Below are 15,785 nucleotides of genomic sequence, written 5' to 3'. Positions count from 1 at the left end.
CCTGGGTTGTATAAGAAAGCAGACTGAGCAAGCCATGAGGAGCAAGCCAGTAAGCAGCACTCCTCCAAGACCTCTGCTTTTTTTTTTTTTTTTTAAGATTTACTTATTTTATATGAGTACACTGTAGCTGTCTTCAAAGACACCAGAAGAGGGCATCAGATCTCATTACAGATGGTTGTGAGCCACCATGTGGTTGCTGGGAATGGAACTCAGGACCTCTGGAAGAGCAGTCAGTGCCCTTAACCATTGAGTCATGTCTCCAGCTCCAAGGCCTGCTTTAACTCCTGCCTCCGGGTTCTAGCCCTGTTTGAGTTGCTGTCCTGACTTCCTTCAGTAATGGACTACAATGTAGAAGCCAAATAAACCCTTTCCTCTCCAACTTGTTCATGGTGTTTTATCCCTAACTTGGACACTCAGTAAGCATCCCCCAGAAGTCATCTGACTTCCAAGATTCTTGCCCCTGCCCCTGGCTGGAACTGTTCAAGTGATGTGTTTCACTTGGGAAGTGTTCCTCACAGCCGCTGGCTTCAGAGATGCTTTGGAGCAGGTCACATTGGGGTAGCTTCCTGTCCCTTCCCTGTATCTCCCCTCTGCCCCGGAGACTCACCCTTGGCCTTCTCAGATTCTGCTAAAAAGAAAAGTGCAGGTGACATCTGTAATGCCAACGGTCTGGAGGCTGGAACCATAGGCTGCAGAGGTTGAGCTGAGCTACAGAGTCAGACACTGGATTTCCTGATTGCAGTAGCCAAGTTCTAAATGCTCGATAGTCAGTGTGGTGAACTTCATGGACGTAGACATGGCCATGGTCACAAAGTCAACAGGCAGTGACAGACATTGGATAATGTGGCTCAAGAACCTTCTGATGCTAGGCCTGCTGCAGTGACTTTCAAATGATTGATTGATTGATTGATTGATTGCTGGGCAGTGGTGATGCATTCCTTTAATCCCAGCTCTTGGGTGGCAGTTTGAGGCTAGCCTGGTCTACAGAGCAGCTCCAGCACAGCCACGGCTAGGCAGAGAATCCCTGTCTTGGAAAAAAAATATATTGTTTTAAAGTTGTGTCTCTCTGTGTATATGTACACACAAGTATAGCTGCTGGAAGGTATTGGATCCCTGAAGCTGGAGTTACATACAGTTGGTTGTAAGCCACCCGATATGGGCGCTGGCAACTCAGACCCTCTGGGCGAACATTACATGCTTTTAACTGCTGAGCCATCTCTCCCAGCCTCTTGTTTTTAAATGACTCCATCATTTAACATACGGGGAGTCTGAGAATTAAGTTGGCTAACTTAAGTCAAGAAGGGGCCACCACTGTAAAATGTCTTTTCACACAGAGGCTCTCTCAGATGCCATATTGTCTCAGAACCATCGGTGGCTCCTATGGAAGGCACCCTCAGATGCTGCCATCACGGAAGCCTCACAAACACGCAGGACCTAGGCTTGTTTCTCCCCAGAAGAAACAAGGGAGAAAGCACTTGTACCAATTATAGATCAAGAGACAACAGAACTAATCTTGAGTGTTCAGAGTCAGACCTATGGCCAATGAGGCTGAGCTGCCAGTTCCCCAGAGCTCCCAAGTCACTAAGAGGTACCGATTAGGTCGATGACTTCTTTGGTAATTGCTTCGATAGGCTTAATTATATGGCACTTTGAGCAACATTCTAGGCTAGGCTGATGGAAGATTGCTGTAAGGTACAGGCTCTTACCAAAGACCCGGAACTTGCCGCAGCCAAACTGGCTGGAGTAAAACCTCACCGTACCAGCTGTGGTGGCAAATGCCTGAAAACACAGCACTTAAGAGACTGAGGCAGGTTGAAGACCAGCCTGGGTCATATCAGGAGAAAATACATCAAAAGTAAATCTTCAAAAGCTGGGGGAGGAGGTGGCAAGGTCACCTTCAGGAGAATTGAGGAGGTGGCCTTTTATTTTATTTTTAATTTATTTTGGTTTTTAGAGGCAGGGTTTCTCTATGTAGCCCTGGCTGTCCTGGACTCACCCTGTAGACCAGGCTGGCTTCCAACTCATGGAGATCTGTCTTGCCTACCTCTGCCTCCGAAATGCTGAGATTAAAGGCATGGGCCACCACCGCATGGCTGTGGAGGTGGCCTTTAGTCACTGAAACATAAGTGAGGTTGCAGAAGCTAGAGATGGAGAAAGGACACTGAGGAAAGGGAACAGCGTAGGTAAAGGGATAGAGGCAGGAGCTTGTCCTTTCAGGAACCACGGGAGGTCCTGGAGAGCCACAATGAGGCAAGCCAGACTGATGACGATCTTAGCTTCAGGCCGACTTTGGATGCTCCTCGGGAAGCAGGGAAAGCTTTGGAGGGACCTTTGCCAGATCATATTGCTACTGCAGGAGAATACAGTGACTCAGAGAGCACCATGGGGTTCCTCTTTAAGTGGGATTTCTTGAGCGGAGTTTCCCGGTACAAGGGAAAGGCTGGAGAGGTGGGCGGGACATGCCACCATCCTCAGGCCTCTGGGTAAGGGAGCGCGACTGCGTTCTCCCCCTAGTGGCTGAGATTGGAATTTCCTTTAAGGATTGGGCTGGGATTTTGAAATTTCTCAGATTCCTTTTCAGATCAATATTTAACTAAAGTAGTGGGGGTCACCTTTAATCTCAGCACTTGAGAGGTAGAGGCAAGCAGTTCTCTGTAAGTTCCAGGACAGCCTGGTCTACACTGCGAGTCCCAAGACAGAACTACATAAATGACCCTGTCTCAGAATTAACTACAGTAGACTGATCATCTATTCTCCAACAGTCACCTTCATGTGTATCTCTCCTACAGTCCCCGTACCAGCCAAATGAAGGAAATGAGACATTTACGTTTAGCTGAGGAAAAGCAGACATTGGACCACAGAGAACGAAAGGACTTGGGAATTGTGTTCTCTAGCAGCTCATGGGTAAGAGTGGTGCTCTGAAGGGAAATGGTCCCCATAGATGCATAGATTTTAATAACTGGTTCCCAGTTGGTAGGACTGTTTGAGAGGATGAGGAGGTGTGTCCTTGTTGAAGGTCACTGGGGATGGGTTTCAAAAGACTCACTGCATTCTGAGTCATTCTCTCTCTCTCTCTCTCTCTCTCTCTCTCTCTCTCTCTCTCTCTCTCTCTCTCTCTCTCCTGCCTCTCTCCTCCCCAACTCCTGGTTGTGTCTTAAGGTGTAATCTTGCAATACTGTTCCAGAATCATGCCTTCCTGATTGTTACCATACTCCCTGTCATTACAGCCATGGACTCTAACCCTTTGTAACTGTAAGTCCCAAATTAGGGCTTATAAAAGGCTTGCTTTTTTTGGGGTTGGGGATTTAGCTCAGTGGTAGAGCGCTTGCCTAGGAAGCGCAAGGCCCTGGGTTCGGTCCCCAGTTCTGAAAAAAAGAACCAAAAAAAAAAAAAAAAAAAAAAGGCTTGCTTTTGGGGTTGGGGATTTAGCTCAGTGGTAGAGCATTTGCCTAGCAAGCGCAAGGCCCTGGGTTCGGTCCCCAGCTCCGAAAAAAGAAAAAAGCTTGCTTTTATCAGTTGCCTTGGTCATTTAGGTCTATCTCAGTGACAGTAAAGTAAACCATATATATGCTCCATGTGCCTGCCAGGTGCCCACGAAAGTCAGGAGAGAGCATTGGACCCCCAGAACCATGTGGTGCTGGGAACAAAACCCAGGTCCTCTGCAAGGGCAGCCAGTGCTCTTAGTCACTGAACCATCTCTCCAGCACCACCTATGTTATCTTTTTTTTTTCTTTTTTTCAGAGCTGGGGACCGAACCCAGGGCCTTGCGCTTCCTAGGCAAGCGCTCTACCACTGAGCTAAATCTCCAACCCCACCTATGTTATCTTATGCATGGATGTGCAGTGTGTGTCTTTGTGAGTGAATGCCCCATGTGTGCAGAGGCCAGAAGAGGGCGAGGGCGTTGGATCCTCTGAAGCTGAAGTTCCAGGGAGTTGTGAACCACCTGACATGAGTGTGGGATTCAAATTCAGGTCCTCTTGTTTTATTTATTTTTTGGGGGAGGTTTTTTTTTTTTTAAGATTTATTTATTGTATGTATGTGAATACACTGTTGTTATCTTTAGACACACCAGAAGAGGGCATCGGATCCCCATTACAGATGGTTGTGAGCCACCATGTGGTTGCTGGGATTTGAACTCAGGACCTCTGGAAGAGCAGTCAGTGCTCTTAGCCACTGAGCCATCTCTCCAGCCCTTGGGGAAAACTTCAAGAAACTCTGTCACAGTTACTCTGTACACAGTACACAGTTACTCTGTCTGTGTAACTCTGGCTGCCCTGGAGCTCTTTCTGTAGACCAGGCTGGCCTCAAACTTACAGCGATCTGCCTATTTCTGCCTCCTGAGTGCTGGGATTAAAGGCCTGCACCACCATTCCCCGCCTTCTTATTTTATTTTTACTGTGTATACATGTGTCTTTGTGTGGGTATACACATCTAAGTACAGTACCCATGGAGGTAGAGGCATTGGCTCCCCTACCTCACCCCAACCCACCCCATCACCCTCTTTCTTTCTTTCTCCTCCTCCCCCGCCCCTCCTCCTCCATCTTCCTTTTGGCTTTTCAATACAAGGTTTGTTTCTGTGTAGCTCTGGCCATCTTGGAACTATAAATGAGGCTGGCTGCAAACTCAGAGGCCCGCCTGCCTCTGCCTCCCCAGTACTGGGTTTAAAGGCCTGCACCACCACTGCCTGGCTGGCCCAATGCTTTCTTCACTTCTATAAAGGCCTCTCCCAGATCTCCAACCTGAGCTACTTGTGCGCCTGGCTTATGGTGTTTTCTTCAGAGAAGTTCATCACAGTCTGTCTTTATAGGCTTGTTGGAGGGTTAATGCACTGTAATGATTACGTATGTGGAGGCTGCAAGATTGTTTGTTTGCTTGTTTTTTTTTTTTTTTTTTTTTTTTTTTTGGTTCTTTTTTTCAGAGCTGGGGACCGAACCCAGGGCCTTGCGCTTCCTAGGCAAGCGCTCTACCACTGAGCTAAATCCCCAACCCCTGTTTGCTTGTTTTTAAATGTATTTATTATGAGTACACTGTCTTCAGACACACCAGAAGAGGGCATCGGGTCCCATTACAGATGGTTTGAGCTACCATGTAGTTGCTGGGAATTGAAATTAGGACCTGCAATCAAATGCTCTTAACCATTGAGCCATCTCTCCAACTCTCTTTTGGTTTTATTTATTTGTTTGTTTGTTCCTTCATTTGTTTTTTGAGACAGAGTCTTATGTAGGTTGGCCTTAAACTTGTTACAGAACTATTGGTAACCTTAAGCTCCTGAACCTCTTACAAAATGTCATCCTGTGAGCTACAGACACAAGCAGCTACTGTTTCAGTATGTATTCATTTCCAGGACAGTGGTGCATAGCCATGTACCTGGTTCCTGGGGGCTAAGGCAAGAGGATGGAGTGTCTAGGGCCAGCCTGGGTTACAAAGTCAGTTCCAGGCCAATTTGAGTTGTAGAACAAGATTCTGTCTCAAGAAAACACACACATGTGGGTGCTGGAGAGATGGCTCAGTGGTTAAGAACACTGACTGCTCTTCCAGAGGTCCTGAGTTCAATTCCCAGCACCCACATGGTGGCTCACAACCATCTGTAATGGCATCCGATGCCACCTTCTGGTGTGTCTGAAGACAGCGACAGTGTGCTCATATACATAAAATAAATTAAAAAAAAACACACGCACAAAATTATACACTCACTGAGTGTCTTAGTCACCTTTTTATTGCTGTGAAGAGATATGGTAACCAATGCAACCCTTATAAAAAGAAAACATTTAATTGGGGCTGGCTTACACTTTCAGAGGTTCAGTCCATTATCATCCTGGCAGGAAACATGACAGCAGGCAGGTGCAGTGCTGGAGAAGGAGCTGAGAAAGCTGCCCTGATCTGTGGGTAGAGAGAAACTGGACCTGGGATAGGCTTTTGAGATCTCAAAGCCCACTCCCCTGAGCTCACCTTGTCCAACAAGGCCACTGCTCCTCATCCTTCCTACACAGCCCGCTGGGAAGCAAACATTGAAATAGATGAGCCTATGGAGACCATTCTCATTCAAACCCCCACACTGTGTATCTCTGTGCGAGGTGGGTCACGGCTAACCAGTGAGGAAAATGATGCCCGATCTTACTCATTTAATAATAGCTGTGTGAACTTAATATCATCTTCGTGATGGGGCCCTGGTTGGCCTCCAGTTGTGAAACCACTGCCCCTGCCCTCCAAGTGCCAGAACTCCACCTGTGTGCTGTCGCCTTGGCCCCACAGTCCGTGGGCTGTGGTTGTCAACTCATCTTCATTTATCCCAACGTGCTTTCTACTTCCTGTGCGATTTTCCTTTTGGTTTTTTAGTTCTTGGATAGTGTTGCCTAGTTTCCACATATTTTTGAATTCCCTTAATTCCTTTTGTTGTTATTTTGAGCTCTTGTGATTGAAAAACATGGAGGCTCTGAAGCCTGGCATACGGTCTGTTCTGGAGGACATCTCTGTGGTATTGTGCACATCTGTCACTGGGCGCGTGTCTGCCTGGTGACCCTTAGGTTTGGCTTGTGCACAGTGTTCAAGTCTTTTGTTCACTTGCAGCACTGAAGTCTCTCACTGTTGCTGATAGAATCATCTCTTCCCTCTCTCAGTTCTGTCAGATCAAACCTCAGCGAGGTCGCTACCCTGCGTGTAGGTGCCGTGACTGCATCCTTACACATCCCTGAGAGACGGGCATTTTGGGTTATTGTTGTTGTTTTGAGACTGAGTCTGGCTCTGTATCTCAGACCGGAACTTGCAGGTTTGTCGGCTTCAGCTCCCTAAGTACTTGGGACGCTGCTCCGAGCCAGTGTGCTCAGTGCAACTGCTTATAAAGTATTCCAAGGATAGGGCAAAAACTCTAAACACTAACGCTGTCTTTCAAGGAGGCCTTGTCTTTGCTGCTGCTCTTGTGGGGTCAGATTTCCATCTTTTAGCTTAAAGAACCAGGTTTAGTGTTCTCCCCTCTCCCCTCTCCCCTCTCCCCTCTCCCCTCTCCCCTCTCCCCTCTCCCCTCTCCCCTCTCCCCTCTCCCCTCTCCCCTCTCCTCCCCTCCCCTCTCCCCTCTCCTCCTCTCCCCTCTCCCCTCTCCCCTCTCCCCTCTCCCCTCTCCCCTCTCCTCCCCTCCCCTCTCCCCTCTCCCCTCTCCTCCCCTCTCCCCTCTCCCCCTCTCCTTTTTGTTCTGTTTTGAGACAAGGCCTCACTATGTAGCTTTGACTGGCTTGGAGCTCACTGTGTACAACAGACAGGCTTCAAACTTAGAGATCCACATGTCTCTGCTTTCCCATTGCTGGGATTAGGGATTCACATCAAGTCTGGCTTGTTTTTTTTTTTTTTTTTTTTTTTTTTTTTTAAAGGTTTCACTTTACAGCTCAGACATGCAATCCTCCTGCCTTAGAATTAATTGCAGGTCAGGCTCTTTCGGCCTTGCTTGCCGGCAGACTCGCCGCCATGGGCCGTGTGATTTGAGGACAGAGGAAAAGTGCAGGTTCTGTGTTTCCTGCGTTTCGTGCGCAGGTGAAGCACCGTAAGGGCGCCATGCGTCTGCGTTCTGTGGACTTTGCGGAGCGACACGGTTACATTAAAGGCATAGTAAAGGACATCATTCATGAACCTGGCCGCGGCGCTCCCCTCGCGAAAGTGGTCTTTCGTGATCCCTGCCGATTCAAGAAGCCGACGGAGCTGTTCATCGCCGCAGAAGGAATCCACACCGGACAGTTTTGTGTACTGCGGTAAGAAGGCCCAGCTGAATATTGGCAATGTCTTGCCGGGGGGGGGGGGGGGGGCACCATGCCTGAGGGTACTATCAGGTGTTGTTTGGAGGAGAAGCCTGGGGACAGGGACAAACTGGCACGAGCCTCCGGGAACTATGCCACAGTCATCTCCCACAACCCAGAGACCAAGAAGACCCGAGTGAAGCTGCCTTCAGGGTCCAAGAAGGTCATTTCCTCTGCTAACAGAGCTGTTGTTGGTGTCGTGGCTGGTGGGGGCAGAATGGACAAGCCTATCTTAAAGGCTGGCCGTGCCTACCACAAGTACAAGGCAAAGAGGAACTGCTGGCCACGTGTGCGGGGTGTTGCCATGAACCCTGTGGAGCATCCCTTTGGAGGTGGTAACCTCCAGCACATTGGCAAACCTTCCACTATCCAAAGAGATGCCCCTGCTGGGCGCAAAGTGGGTCTCATTGCTACCCGCCGGACTGGACGGCTACGTGGAACCAAAACTGTACAGGAGAAGAACTAGAGTTCAGGAGCTAATAAAGTATGTGCTTTGGCAAAAAAAAAAAAAAAAAAAAAAAAAAAAAAGAATTGCGGGGTTGGTGATTTAGCTCAGTGGTAGAGCGCTTACCTAGCAAGCGCAAGGCCCTAGCAAGCGCAAGGCCCTGGGTTCGGTCCCCAGCTCCGGGGGGAAAAAAAAAAAGAATTGCAGGTCAGTGTCATACAGGTCTTGGTGGTCTGTTTTCTTTAGTCTGTTTTATTCCATGCTGTCACACAGTAAAGATGCAGTCTACTACTGAGTTACGTGTGTGTGTGTGTGTGTGTGTGTGTGTGTGTGTGTGTGTATGAGTATCCACATGCCATAGAATGTGTGTGGAGGTCTGAGAATAGCTTTCAGGAGTTGGTTCTCATCTTTCATCATTTTTTTTTCCCCAGAAATTGAACTCAAGTAATCAGCCTTGGCCAGTGGTTTTACCCACTGAGTCATCTTTTAGTCCTAACTGTTAACTTTTTTTTTTTTTTTTGAGAGATGCTAGTTCCCCAGGCTAGACCTGAATTTCCGAACCCTCTTGTGTCAGAAGCCTCTGAGTAGCTGAGGTTACAGGCATGTTCGACTGTGTCTAGCTGTTTGTTCATTTGAGGCAAGGCCTCTTCTAGCTTTAAATTTCTGATCCTTTTGCCTCTACTTGTAAGTGCACCAACGTATCTGTCCTTTAATTTAATGCCACATCCTGTGTTCTTCATTAGTGCTAATGCTGCCCCCAGCTGTAGTGATGAGATGCTGCCTGGCACTTCCCACAGAGGCTTAGGTGTGTTGTTCTGGAGAAAATCCGTGAGCTGAGCTCAGGCCTGAGTTATGTTGTTATTAATCACGAGTTCATGGCTAATGAATCAGTACCGGGCATTTTCCTTAATGGCGTGGTTTTCCCCCTAAGACCAATGTTCAGCTTTAAACTTTTGAAAATATGTATGTATGTATGTATGTATGTATGTATGTATGTATGTATTGTTTATTTGGTGTGTGAGTGTGTGCATGCACCCATACCACCAAGTGTATGTGAAAGTCGGAGAACAACTTTAAGACGTCAATTCTTTTCATCTTGTGGGCTTTGGAGATCAACAAATTCAGACCATCTAGCTTTATGAGCCGTCTTACTGGACCGTGTGTGTATGTGTGTGTGTGTGTGTGTGTGTGTGTGTGTGTGTGTGTGTTTATTTGTGTGAGTGTGAATGTGTGTGTGTGAGTGTGTGTGTGAGTGTGTGTGAGAGAGGGGGGATATTGGGAATTAAATCTAACCTCATGCATACTCTATCACCAGACCTTTTTATTTTCAGACAGGGTCTTTTTATGTAGCCCAGGCTGGCTCAGAACTCACTAGAAAGCAGGCCTTGAACTTTTGATCTTCCTGCTTCAGCCTCTACACTAGCTGGATAGTACAGGCATGTGCTACTAGGTCTGGTTCAGCATTTGTCAACCTTGTGTTTGTAATGACTTTCCAAAATAGAAGTACAATGAACAGCAATAATCAACTGTCACTTATTTATTTATTTATTTATTTATTACTGTCTTATTTGTGGGTTCTTTTGAGACAAGATCTTGCTATGTAGCCTTGACTAACCTGAGTTTAACTATATAGTCCAGATTGGCTTCAAACTCATGGCAATCCCCCTGCCTCAGCTTTCCAGGTATCAAGACCAGGTGTCAAGATTCCAAATGGGAGCCACTCTGCGTGGCTTGCTGTTTTGTGGGATGTACTTGGAATGTGCCCCCATCCTGCTGCTGGGCCTCTTGTGTTGTTCATGAAGTTAGGTTTTCTTGTCCACCATGAGGACTTTTCTCTTGCTGGTGCCAAGATTTGCTCCTTGTCACAGTCTGTTAGTGTGTTTACTGATGGTCTCTTTGTGGGTCTCTTCACAGTTATCACCTAGTTTCTTAGATGTGCAGATCAACACTTTTCACAAAAGTTGGAAAGTAGTCAGACTCTTTTGTTTGTTTGTTTTGATTTGATTTGATTTGATTTGAGACAGCGTCTCCCTACATAGATGAGGCTAGCCTGGAACTTGCTGTATAGATCAAGCCAGCCTGGGACTCAGAGATCTGCTTGCTTCAGCCTCCAGAGTGTTGGGTTTCAAGCCAACAGATTTATTTATTTTTACTTTATCTGTATGGTATTTTGTCTGAATGTATGTTTGTGTGCCATGTACTGGCAGTGCATAGAGAGTCCAGAGAGGACATCTGATCCTCTGGGATTGGGGTTACAGACAGTTGTCAGCTGCCAAGTGGGTACTGGGGACTGAACCTCAGTCCTCTGCAAGAACAACGAGTACTCTTAGCCAGTGAGCCATCTCTCCGCAGCCCACCTTGTCCTCCATTAGTTTATTATTGTTTGTATATGGGAGTTTTGTCTGTGTATTTCCAGGCACCACATGTGTGCAGTGCCTAAAAAACGAGTTGGGTGCCCTGGACTGGAGTTACACATAATTACTTGAGCTGCTATGTGGGTGCTGGGAATTGAATGCTGGTCCATAGAACAGCCTTTGCACTTAACCATTGAGCTATCTATCCATCCCTTTCTCTCCCATCTTTGAGCATGGTTCCCTCTAGCTCCTTGAGCATCTCTAGTGTTTGCTTTGTAATGCTTGAGATGGAAAGAGAGAGGGCAGAGCCTTGCACGAGGTAGGAGTTCTACGTCCATTTCTGTTGCTGTGAAGAATACCTCAACAAAATGGTGGGAAGGGTTTATCTTAAGGCTTACGAATTACTGTGCATTACTGCAGGGACGTCACAGTGGCCAGAGCTCGAAACATCTGTTTCGACTCATCATGACTCATGCTCAGGTCTACTCACCCCTCACACAGTCCAGGGCCCAGCCCTGCAAATGGGTCACACACATGCAGGGTGTGTCTTCCCATCTCAATTAACAAGATAATCCTCACAGGCCTGCCTATCTGGCCAGCCTTAGATGACTCCTTATTAACACTTTCTTTCCGAGAGACTCTAGGTTGTGTTGTATTGACAGGTGGTGGCATATGCCTTTAATCCCAGCACATGTGTGCCTCATGCCTGTGGAGGCCAAAAAGGCCACTGGATCCCCTGAAACTGGAGTTACAAATGGTTGTTAGCCACCATGTAGATGCTGAGACTTTTTTTTTTTTCTTTTTTTTTTTCGGAGCTGGGGACCGAACCCAGGGCCTTGCGCTTGCTAGGCAAGCGCTCTACCACTGAGCTAAATCCCCAACCCCAATGCTGAGACTTGAACCTGGGTCCTTTGCAAGAGCAGCAAGACCTCTTGTCTGCTGAGCCCTCTCCTGATCCCATAGAGCTTGTTTTTGTTGTTTGCCCCTGTATTGGATTGGCGACCTGCCTAAGCTATTTCTTTTTAAGAGTTATTAATTTTTGTTTTATGCATATGAGTATTTTGCCTGCCTGTATGTATGTACACCACGTGTACGCTGTGCTCAAGATAACCAGAAGAGGGCATCAGATCCTTTGGAACCACCAAGCAAGGTCAGCTGTGGACAGCTTCTTTTTTTTTTTTTTTTTTTTCCGGGGCTGGGGATCGAACCCAGGACCTTGCACTTCCTAGGCAAGCGTTCTACCACTGAGCCAAATCCCCAACCCCTGTGGACAGCTTCTAAGGGAGTTACCAGAGGTGCACAGTGCAGCCCCAGTATAGACAGTTGCTTTGGAATAGGACGTTGAAGTCGACCCCTTGAGTGGCTCAGTTTGTTCTGAGCGTCAGTGGGGATGGAATAAGGAGATTTAAATGGATTTTTTGAGTTGTTTGTTTATTTGTTTGTTTTCAACATCCATTTTTTTTTATCAACAGTAAGACCAAGGGTTAGTTTTTGTAGCCTCAGATGGCTCTTTGGCCTCTGGCATGCTCAAACTTCCGGGCCCTTGGACTGGATATAAGGTTTGGTGTGGCTGTGTGAGGTTCCCCGGGCCTTGCCAAAATGCCAGTATACCTCTTGGCCCTTCTGAGGACCAAAAAGGAGCCAGTGCCTCCACCCTTGGGAGACTCCAGGGCCAGCAGGTAGAAGGTGAGGATCTTACCCCCCAGCCTTGAGGATCCGTCTTCAGGCCAGGCAGCTCACCACAGCGCACACACCTTCAGCTTGGGCACTTCCAGAATCCGTACATCCTCTGTGACTGTCCCCACCAACCACAGTGGTTTTGTTCTCCTGTCCAGGAAGCTTTAGCTTCAGGTCATCCAGGACAGGGATAGAAGTGGCCAGTTAGTGAGGATCATAAATAATATTTTCAGCACAACCTGACTGAAGGTGCGGTTGGTCTTGGCCTCTTTCCACAGAACCTTCTGGTCCTTGTTGTGGCCATTGTTCACACCCATGATGGTGCCTCCTGCTTGGCCAAGTCCAGAAAGTGTCTGTTTTTTGAGACAAGTTTTCTCTGTGTAGCCCTGGCTGTCCCAGAACTCACTCTGTAGACCAAGCTGGCCTCGAACTCACAGAGACACATCTTCCTCTGCTGAGTGCTGGGATGAAAGGCATGTGCACCACTGCCCAGCTTTTGTTTGTTTCTTTTTTTTTTTTTTTTTTTTTCGGAGCTGGGGACCGAACCCATGGCCTTGCGCTTCCTAGGCAAGCGCTCTACCACTGAGCTAAATCCCCAACCCCCACTGCCCAGCTTTTAAATGGACTTTTTCTCTTCTTTTTAATTTCTGCTTTTTTAAAAATTACATTTATTTATTAAGCAACTGTGTGTGTGTGTGTGTGTGTGTGTGTGTGTGTGTGTGTGTGTGTCTGTATACCAACTCATACATATGGTAGCCAGGGGACAAGTGTTTCAGGTCAGGGTTACTATTGCTTTGAAAAACCACCATCACCCAAAATAACTTGTGGAGGAAAGGGTATATTTAATTTGCATATCCTGGGGTTGGGGATTTAGCTCAGTGGTAGAGCGCTTGCCTAGCAAGCTCAAGGCCCTGGGTTCGGTCCCCAGCTGGGGGGGGGGGGGGAGACACAGCAGGGAGTCCTTCCTAGGCACCTGTGCCATACCGTTAATTTGCATATCCTGAATCAAAGTCCACTGAGGGAACCCAAGTCAGGAACTCAAAACTGAGTGGGACCTGGAAGCAGGAGCTAATGCAGCCGGCATAGAGGAGTGCGGCTTACCAGCTTGCACCTCCTGGCTTGCTCAGCCTTCTTTCTTATAGAATCAGCACCTCCAGCCCAGGGATGGCCCAACCCACAATGAGCTGGAGGAATTTTCTCGATTGAGTCTTTCTCTTCTCAGACAATTCTAGCTTGCAGTAAGTTGACATAAACTAGGCAGCTCAACGACTTTTCGGAATTAATTCTCTTCTGTCATGTGGGGCCCGGGGATCAACCCAAAAATATCAGGCTTGGCATAAAGTGCTTTTAGCTGCTGGGTCAGCTTGCTGGCCTAGGTGTTTGTTTGTTTGAGAAAGACGTTTGCTATGTAGCTCTGGCTGGTCTTGAGTTTGCATCCTACTAGATTAAGGCGATTTAAAAGGCCTCAAAGTTGCTGGGCATGGTGGTCTATGCCTTTAATCCATCACTCCAGAAGCCAGCCAGAGCTACATGATGAGTGAGAACTTGTCAAGAAGAAGAAGAAGAAGAAGAAGAAGAAGAAGAAGAAGAAGAAGAAGAAGAAGAAGAAGAAGAAGAAAAGGAGGAGCCACAAAAGTACCTGTCTTACCAACATTCAGGAGTCAGCTTTTTTTTTAAGTTTTTTTTTTTATTCTTTGAGAATTAATATCTTGCCTGTATATGTCTATACACCACATGTATGCCTAGTGTCCCAGAAGACCAGAAAAGGGATCTACTTGATCTGGAATTGCAGATGGTTCTGAGCCACCAAGTGCTGGCTGGGAATTGAACTTGAGTCCCTTAGAGCAGCCAGTGTTCCTAACCGCTGAGCCCTCTCTTCAGCACGGCAGTGCTTCTTAACTGAGGATTCCTCAGGTTGGGCAAGCCTGGTGGACTTTTAGTTTGAAAGTTGATTTTCATCTTTTTTCTGTTACTTTTATTAAGGAATGAATTTCCATACTCCAAAATTTTTGCTGACTCTATAAAGCTTAGTTTAGGATTTTTTTTCCCTTTTTTTTGAGACAGGGTCTTTCTGTGTAGCTCTGGCTAGCCTTGAACTCACTGTGTGGTCTAGGCTTACCTCAAACTCATATTCCTTTGCCAAGTGCTGGGATTAAAGGGTTAAGCCAGATTATAATATGTTTCTGTTTTTTTTTCTAATCCTCGTGCAAGCCAGGCGGTGCCCTGCTATTTAGCTACAATTTTTGGTTTTATTTGCTTACTTACTTTTTTTTTTTTTTTTTTTTTAGGCAAGGAGCTGAAGCTGGCCTTGAACTTGCTACGTTGCTGAGGATGACTTTGAACTCCTGATCCTCACTGGTGTGTTTTGAGTCACCCAGAGTGCTCTGGAGTAGCCTTGAGTCCACGTTGGCTTTGAAGCTCTGTTCCCCTTTCCTTAGTTTCCCCAGCAGCTGTAATTACAGGCCTGTGACAGCAGGCCCAGCTTCTCTGGTAGGTTTTGAAATCAAGTCTCCCTTTGTAGTCTAGGCTAGCTCTCAATGTCCAGCTCCTCTACCTATGCCTCTCAGGTGCTAGGATTACAGGTGTTTATTAGCACACTTGGCTAATGTCGAAACTGCCGGGGAGCCCCCAATCGACTGTGCCTGTGTTCGTGTTTCCTTATGTTATCTCAATTTCCCAAGACTCTCTCTTCCTGAGATCAAGGTCCAAAGCAAACAAAGCCCCCAGAGTTCCCTGTCAGCAATATGGTAACGCTTCGGGTGCTGCGGGGAGAAAGGGAAGTGAAGTTCATTCAGCTCATGCAACTTCCTGCTGTCCCTGCCACACACGCAAGGGGGCCACACACGCAAAGGGGCCACGCACGGGAGACTGATATCAAAAGTCATGGCTAAATCATTCCAGATACAAGTGCAAGGTAGAATGACATTGACCATTCTCAGTATTTTCGTTTTTTCAAATTTCTCAAAGTTGTCTACACTGGTTGCAAAGCTGCAGCCAGCTTCTGTGGGAATCTAGAGGGAGAACTGGATCCAAGTCTGTGGTCTAGACAGCTTTGATGGAGTTAAAGCCCTCTCCCTTCCCGTTTCCTCTTGACTGTTCTCTCTCTCTCTCTCTCTCTCTCTCTCTCTCTCTCTCTCTCCCTCCCCCTTCCCTCCCCCCCTTCCTCGCTTGCTCTCTCTGCTCTCCTCCTCCTTTCTCCTGGGAATAGAACATCATGCCAGCAGCTACCTGTACCACCCCAACCCCCAGCTGCAACCTTAAGTCATGTTAACCCTGAGCATCTTCTGGGTGAAAAGGCAAACAAGATGAAAGCCGTGCAGTGCTGTTTCCTCTTGGTCATCTGTTGATGTTACACCATCCACCCCAAGCCCTGGGTTGGTCTCTTCCTTCTTCCAAATATAGCTGTGGCCTTTTTGCTGCTGGTTTTGTAATCTCAGCTCAGTCCACTTGCAGCCATCCTAATGCTGTGTGGTGTGTGTGTGTGTGTGTGTGTGTGTGTGTGTGTGTGTGTGTGCGTGTGAGTGCATG

General features: G+C 47.2%; 1 long non-coding RNA gene and 1 pseudogene across 3 annotated transcripts in view; one reads left to right on the top strand and one right to left on the bottom strand.

Annotated features, from left to right (window-relative positions):
- The first annotated feature begins 7,418 nt into the window (after positions 1 to 7,418).
- The window catches only part of LOC147996968 (uncharacterized), a 19,646-nt gene continuing 11,279 nt past the window's right edge, over positions 7,419 to 15,785 (top strand). For all 3 annotated transcript variants that reach the window (XR_015652582.1, XR_015652583.1, XR_015652585.1), the window contains exons 1-2: positions 7,419 to 7,736; positions 14,546 to 14,747. This is a non-coding gene — a long non-coding RNA (uncharacterized LOC147996968). The remainder of the gene's footprint in view (positions 7,737 to 14,545; positions 14,748 to 15,785) is intronic.
- Positions 12,065 to 12,665, bottom strand: LOC134483852 (large ribosomal subunit protein eL18-like; annotated as a pseudogene).

This window comes from Rattus norvegicus, chromosome 1 (assembly GCF_021556685.1).
Source record: "Rattus norvegicus strain SHRSP/BbbUtx chromosome 1, alternate assembly SHRSP_T2T, whole genome shotgun sequence".
NCBI lineage: Eukaryota > Metazoa > Chordata > Mammalia > Rodentia > Muridae > Rattus > Rattus norvegicus.
Note: the sequence above shows the minus strand (reverse complement) of the source record. Positions and strands in the feature narration are given on the sequence as shown.